Raw genomic sequence first — 6575 nt, 5'->3', positions numbered from 1 at the left:
TTGTCTCAGCTTTCTTGTGTAAAAATTTCAGCTCATTTGGACTTCTAGAACTCCAGATATGGCCAAAATACCGAATAGTGCTCGGGCTGGAAGACAGATTCGGGCTTCTTTGTTGTTGCTACAATTTGGACTTGATAATGGCCTTTTTAGATCTTGGGCTCCATATGAAAGTTGTAGGCCTATGTCTTACCTTTCCATCCATATAAATTGGACCTAAATCTGAGATCTGTAGCTCCAGATATGACCCAATTACCGAACAGTGTTCCGGTTTGGATTGCACCGACATCTCTTTTCTAAGTTTGGCCATCTCTTTATCCTTGCAATTTAAGTTCTTCAAGTCATCAATCAATCCTTTCATTTATGTGATAGGCCTGCATTAAAAATAGACATTTACCATAAATTATAGGTATCTTATATTATTAGATACATTATTATAAAACATATTTTAGTTAAGGAGTTATTGATACTTCAAGTGCAAAATGATGATATAAAACCATGATAAAAATGCACTTTTAAGTACTAATCACACCCCCCAACCAGCTTATTACTAGTCCCTAGTAATCAAAGCGTTAAAATAGAAAACAAATTTGCAAATTTCACAAAGCAAGGTATTCATCATTTAACTTCCATTAGTCTATCCAGATAAACAAACTCTCATTAAATTTATATATCTGCTCAATACCTCTTAACAAGATATTAATAAACCTTTCTTTTGTGCTCAATGTATCAACACATAATTATGGGGCTTTTCTTGGAAGAAAACAAAATTTTTGTTCTAATGTTTAAGGTTAACTTCCTTGGGTTGGGATTATTATTTTTGTCTTTTTTTTTTCTTCTTTTTTTTTTAACTCTATATACATATACTTTAAAAACATCATGCATCTTTAACCCATGTAATGAGCTTTCAGCTAATGACTCCCAGACCAGTTGGTCTTAGGGCATTAGGTGTTAAGACACCCCTACGAGCTTAGTAACTCGGGTCGCAGATACTGATATGTAGATAGTGCAATGTTTGATTCCCTTAAGCTTTTCTCCTCAACCCATGTAACAAGCGTTGGGCCAATAGCTCCCAAGTCAGTTGACTTTAGGGTATTAGGTGTTAAAACACCCCTTCGGGCTTAATTGCTTAGGTTAGGGAGGCTACGAAACCAAACTTATCTACATTTTTATTATCATCATTTTTTTTTTCTTTTTTTTTTTCTTTTTTTTTCTTTTTTTTTTCATGTTTTTTTTCTTTTTTTTTTTTATATACAATCCCTTTCCCTTAGTTGTTACCTTTAACAAAAGAACATAAATAATGTAATAATCCAATATGCAACCCACAATCATATGTTAAAGTGTGTGTGTGTAAATTAAGGTTTAAGAATACATGTTAAATAAATATATGAGCATAATTAAGTGATAACAATGTGAGAGTTTGTAAACCTGAATATTTCATGAAGTATTATGATAGACCTTATTAAGAATGGTTACTAAGATGCGTCTCAAGAGTTACGTTAACAAAATAGCTCCTTTACTCTGCCATACTAGTAACAACAATTATGCACAAGCTTTATGAAATGAAAAACAATTTTTTTTTATCAACTACTACCCTCTCCCCCCAACCAAAATGAGACATTGTCCTTAATGTTCTAAGGTAGAAAGATAGAGTATAGAAGATATCACCTGAAATAACGAACACTAACAAACCTGAAACACACTGAAACAAAAATAAGAAAAAACAAAACACAATAATAAAACCAAAAGACACAAAAATTCACAAATGAAGGCTCAAATTCAATCTAAGCTTTTTACGGCTTTCCTTAGTTGACCAATTTATGCGACTCATGGAGGCATCAATTATAGGAATGAAGGATTGTAGTTGGTCAATTAATTGTTCAGCAGTAGCAGCAGAGATTATGATTTGTCGTGTAGAAGATGTTAGAAATTTCTGTTCCACAACATGATCAAGAAAAGACAACAACTTATCATAATAACCATTAACATTTAACAAACCTATGGGTTTATGGTGAATGTGCAATTGAGCCCAAGAGGAAATATGAAAGATCTCTTCCAATGTGCCTAGACCACCTGGTAAAGCAATGAAGGCATCAGCATGGTTAAACATTGCATTCATTCGAGCTCACATTGTGGAAACCTGAAGTTCCTCTCCAATTGTTTTTCCAATGATGTCCCCTTGTGCTAAAGCTTCGGGGACGACCCCCAAAACTTGACTACCTCCTAAAAATGCAGCTATTGACACACCTCCCATTAACCCAAGACTGCCTCCCCCATACACTAAATGAATCTTTCTCTCAGCTAGCACCTGACCAAGATGATTTGCTGATTCTAAAAACTTTTTTCTTTCCCAGGACTAGATCCACTGAAAACACAAATATTTCTTATATGATGACCTGAGGAACTTGCCATTTCTACGCACTTATGTATTTGTTGAATGTAGAAATGAAAGGAAGGAAGAGAGGGTTTTATAGATGAGAAATTAGAAAGGCAATCATAACACCTATATGTAGGCCAGCTGGAGTCTCACACACACTCTCTCTTTTTATTTATTTATTTATTTACTTTTGAAAAAGCATGTGTATGTACAGGTAGTTGTGACTGTAGCTCACATCTTCCCTTGGTTTTACGTCCAAGAACAGCTTAAACGCTCTCTATGGGTCGGGGATAGGCTTCCCATCCAGTTTTCTTAAAAACTGGCAAACAGGGTCTGTTTTAGTCAGATTCCCAAGACTAAGTCGATCATGTTCTTTATGAAATAGTGGCCATAAATCATGAATTGCACGATGCACATCTCCACTAGGATGCATCTCAAGAGTCAATAGCAGATTATCTAAAGACTCCTTACTTAGGCCATCCTTAATGAATTGTATTTTATCTTCACGGTTTATAGATACCATTCCTAAAGAATGACATTGTGCATTACAAGTCCATCTAACACATCGATGACAGACTTTCAGTCGTTTTGCACGATGTTTCTTTGCAAAAGTGCTTTTACCTGTTCTAGGCATGTGTGAAATGAAGGAGTTAGAGGACTCACCTGATAATCGGACCTTTGCTTCAATCAACAAGCGAATATCTTCAGGAATTCCATGATTCATTAACAATCTCAATCTTGCACATCTAGCACGGTAAAGTTTTGTAATCGCATTCTGAGGCAAAGTGGGAAAATACTTTTTCAATTTTTCAAGATTAGTGTCCATTTTCAAATGAGAATTGGAAGAGAGTTTCAAAGAATTGCACAAATATATACACAAATATCAGTTATTGTGGGAAACTGAAAGAACCGACTTAAGTCACGGAGTACTATTGTCTGCCATTTGACCAGGGTGAGAGAAACTAGCAAAAATCACTAAAAAAGAAACACAAAAACAATGTGAGAAAAACAAAATAATCAACCTTTATCTACAAGGTCATTCCAACTAGTTGATTCATTTTTACTAGGAAAATTATCAAAGTAAACTTTCAAACGATGTCCATTTTCCTTAAAATCATTGTCATTCATTGAATTCTCAATATCATAGGCCCCATAAGGATTGCTCCATCTTAATCTTAGCTCTTTAGGGAATGCATAGAGTTGAGAATTATTAAACAAAACTTTTTGAGCAGTATCAACTTTTTGACAATTTTCACAAGTTTTGCAGAATGTATGCGTGTCCTTGAACATGGTGGGCCAATAAAATCCAATTTGAAAATTTTTTGCAGTTGTCTTTCTTGATGAGAAATGACCCCCACATGCTTCAGAATGACAAAGTTTAATGACACTACTTACCTCATTGTCGGGAATAAATCTTTGAAATATTTGGAATGACAAAGTTTAATGACACTACTTACCTCATTGTCGGGAATGAATCTTTGAAATATTTGATCAGGACAATATTTGAATAAGTTAGGGTCATCACAATAAAAGCTCTTCACTTCGTTCAAAAACTTTTCTTTGTCTTGGTTACTCCAATCAGCTGGCAAATCTCCTAAAGCAAGAAAATTGATATTTTTATTATACCAAGGTATTGGACTAAGAGAAAGTAAGGATTCATTAGGAAAGTAATCATCGATTGGTGTGATGTCAGATGTCGAATCTGTTGTCACTATTGACAAAAGATTCGCATCAACATTTTCGGTGCGTTTTTCATCCATGATTTCTTCCTCAGAATAAATCATTTACAAATCTTCAGATTCATCCAATTTATTTTTACTTAAAATAGATTCAAGTTGATCATAAACTAATTCGTCAATATGATCTACTTCTTGTAAATCATTATCATCTCCAGGTTGCTTGCAAATGTTGAAAATATTCATCTCCAATGTCATGTTTCCAAATGATAGCTTCATCAGTCCATTCCTACAATTAATCAATGCATTAGAGGTTGCAAGAAATGGACGTCCTAAAATAACAGGAAATGAATTACATACTTCAACAGGTTCTGTGTCCAAGACAATAAAATCCACAAGATAAATGAATTTATCGACTTGTACTAACACATCTTCAATTATTCCTTTAGGCACTTTTACCGATCTATCGGCAAGTAAAAGAGATATGGAAGTTGTTTTTAACTCACCTAGATTGAGACTCTGAAAAACTGAATATGGAAGTAAATTCACATTAGCACCGAGATCAAGTAAGGCTCTTTCAATTTTATGCTCTACAATAAAGCAAGAAATTTTAGGACAACCCGGGTCTTTATATTTCAAAGCATTCTTGTTTTGAAGCATAGCACTTACTTGTTCGGCTAGAAAGGCTTTCTTTTTCACATTCAGTTTCCTCTTCACAATGCATAGATCTTTCAAAAATTTAGCATAGGAAGGAATCTATTTAAGAGCATCCAACAAAGGTATATTGATTCTTACCTGTTTGAAAATTTCAAAAATTTCAGAGTTGTGATTGACTTTCCTTTGTTTGGTCATGGCATGAGCAAATGGAAGTGCTGGTGGTGAATCAGTCGTGTCTTTGCAATTTTCAGATTCAACCCCTTCCTTACCCTCAGAGATTGACTCATCATCTTTCTCATAAGGTTCAAGAGAGGGTTTTTCAATAACCTTACCACTGCGCAGAGTAGTGACTGATTTGACTTGATCCATGTGTTGGCTTCCGGAACTACTTGCATTTGCATTGTATTGCCCTTTGGGATTTTGTTGTGTTTGAGATGGAAACTTACCTTTCTCTTGGAAACTGAGAGCAGATGTTAATTTAGCAAGAGTATGTTTCAAATCTGTCATGTTTTGAGCAAGTTGAGTATTGATTTTCTCTTGCTTTTCAATGAATGCATGCAATGTTTCCTCAAGATTTCTTCTAGGAGGTGGAGCATAAGGAGGTGCATATCCATGAGAATTTTGGAAATTGTGGCGTGCTTGAAATGGTGGCTATGAAGTTTGTGTATTATTGTTCTCACTCTTCCAAATAAAATTTGAGTGATTTCTCCAACCAGGGTTGTATGTTTGTAAGTATGTGTTGTGGTTGGGCCTTTGGAAACTGTTTAAAGCATCGGCTTGTTTATGGATACATTCCTTAAAAGAAGGCAAGGTTGGACAACCATTTGCCTATCTTTAGGTGTTAACCCTTCATAGAAATGTGAAACCAATCTCCATGTTTCAAAACCATGATGAGGGCAAGTACTAAGGAAGTCTCGGTACCTATCTCAACATTGGTAAAATGTTTCTCCTGATTTTTGAGTGAAAGTGGTGATTTGTCTTTTGAAAGAGTTTGTTCTTTAAGATGGGGAAAACTTCTTTAAAAATTGTTGTTGCATTTCATCCCAAACACGAATGGATCCTGGTCTCAAATTTTATAGCCATGTTTTAGCTTTATCTTTTAATGAAAAAGGAAAAAGCTTTAATCTGATGGTGTTCATGCTACAATTTAAATTATTATATGTGTTGCAGACCTCCTCAAATTCCCTTAAATCCAAGTATGGATTTTCCAATTCTAAGCCATGAAAAGAAGGTAAAAGTTGAATAATACCTGGTTTAAAATTAAAATGAGATGCATCAGGAGGAAAAACTATGCATGATGGTGCACTTGTTCTTATGGGATTCATGTGGTCTCTAAGTGTTCTAGCACGGTTATTCTCATTATTCTCATTATGAAGTGATTGATTATCTTCTTCGGCCATATTTTCTGAAAATGATGAGGATACCCTACAAAGTCTACCACTTGATGTACGTGACCACACTCTCATGCACGTGTAGGAATAAAATAAAAAGAAGAACAACAAAGCAAAAGAAGGAGGAAGAAAACAAAATAAAAAGAAACAAAAGAAAAGAAACAAAGTTATATACAAGAAAAGTGAAAAGAGAAAATAAAATAAATACTATAATTTATACAAGAACTTACCTCCCCGGCAACGGCGCCAAAAACTTGACACGACTAAAAGATTGATGTCTTCTCCCAAGTGCAGGAGTGTCGAAGTAATAAATAACCCGGCAAGACCGGGGTCGAACCACAGGGAGGTTAATTGTACAAATTATAAACAACAATTATAAAACAACAATAACAACAACAGTAATAATAATAATAATAATAATAATAATAATAGTAGTAGTAGTAGTAGTAGTAATAATAATAATAATAATAATAATAA

This window comes from Populus euphratica, unplaced genomic scaffold (genome assembly GCF_000495115.2).
Source record: "Populus euphratica unplaced genomic scaffold, PopEup_1.0 scaffold340.1, whole genome shotgun sequence".
NCBI lineage: Eukaryota > Viridiplantae > Streptophyta > Magnoliopsida > Malpighiales > Salicaceae > Populus > Populus euphratica.
The sequence above is the reverse complement of the archived record's forward strand: the minus strand, read 5'-3'. Positions refer to the sequence as shown.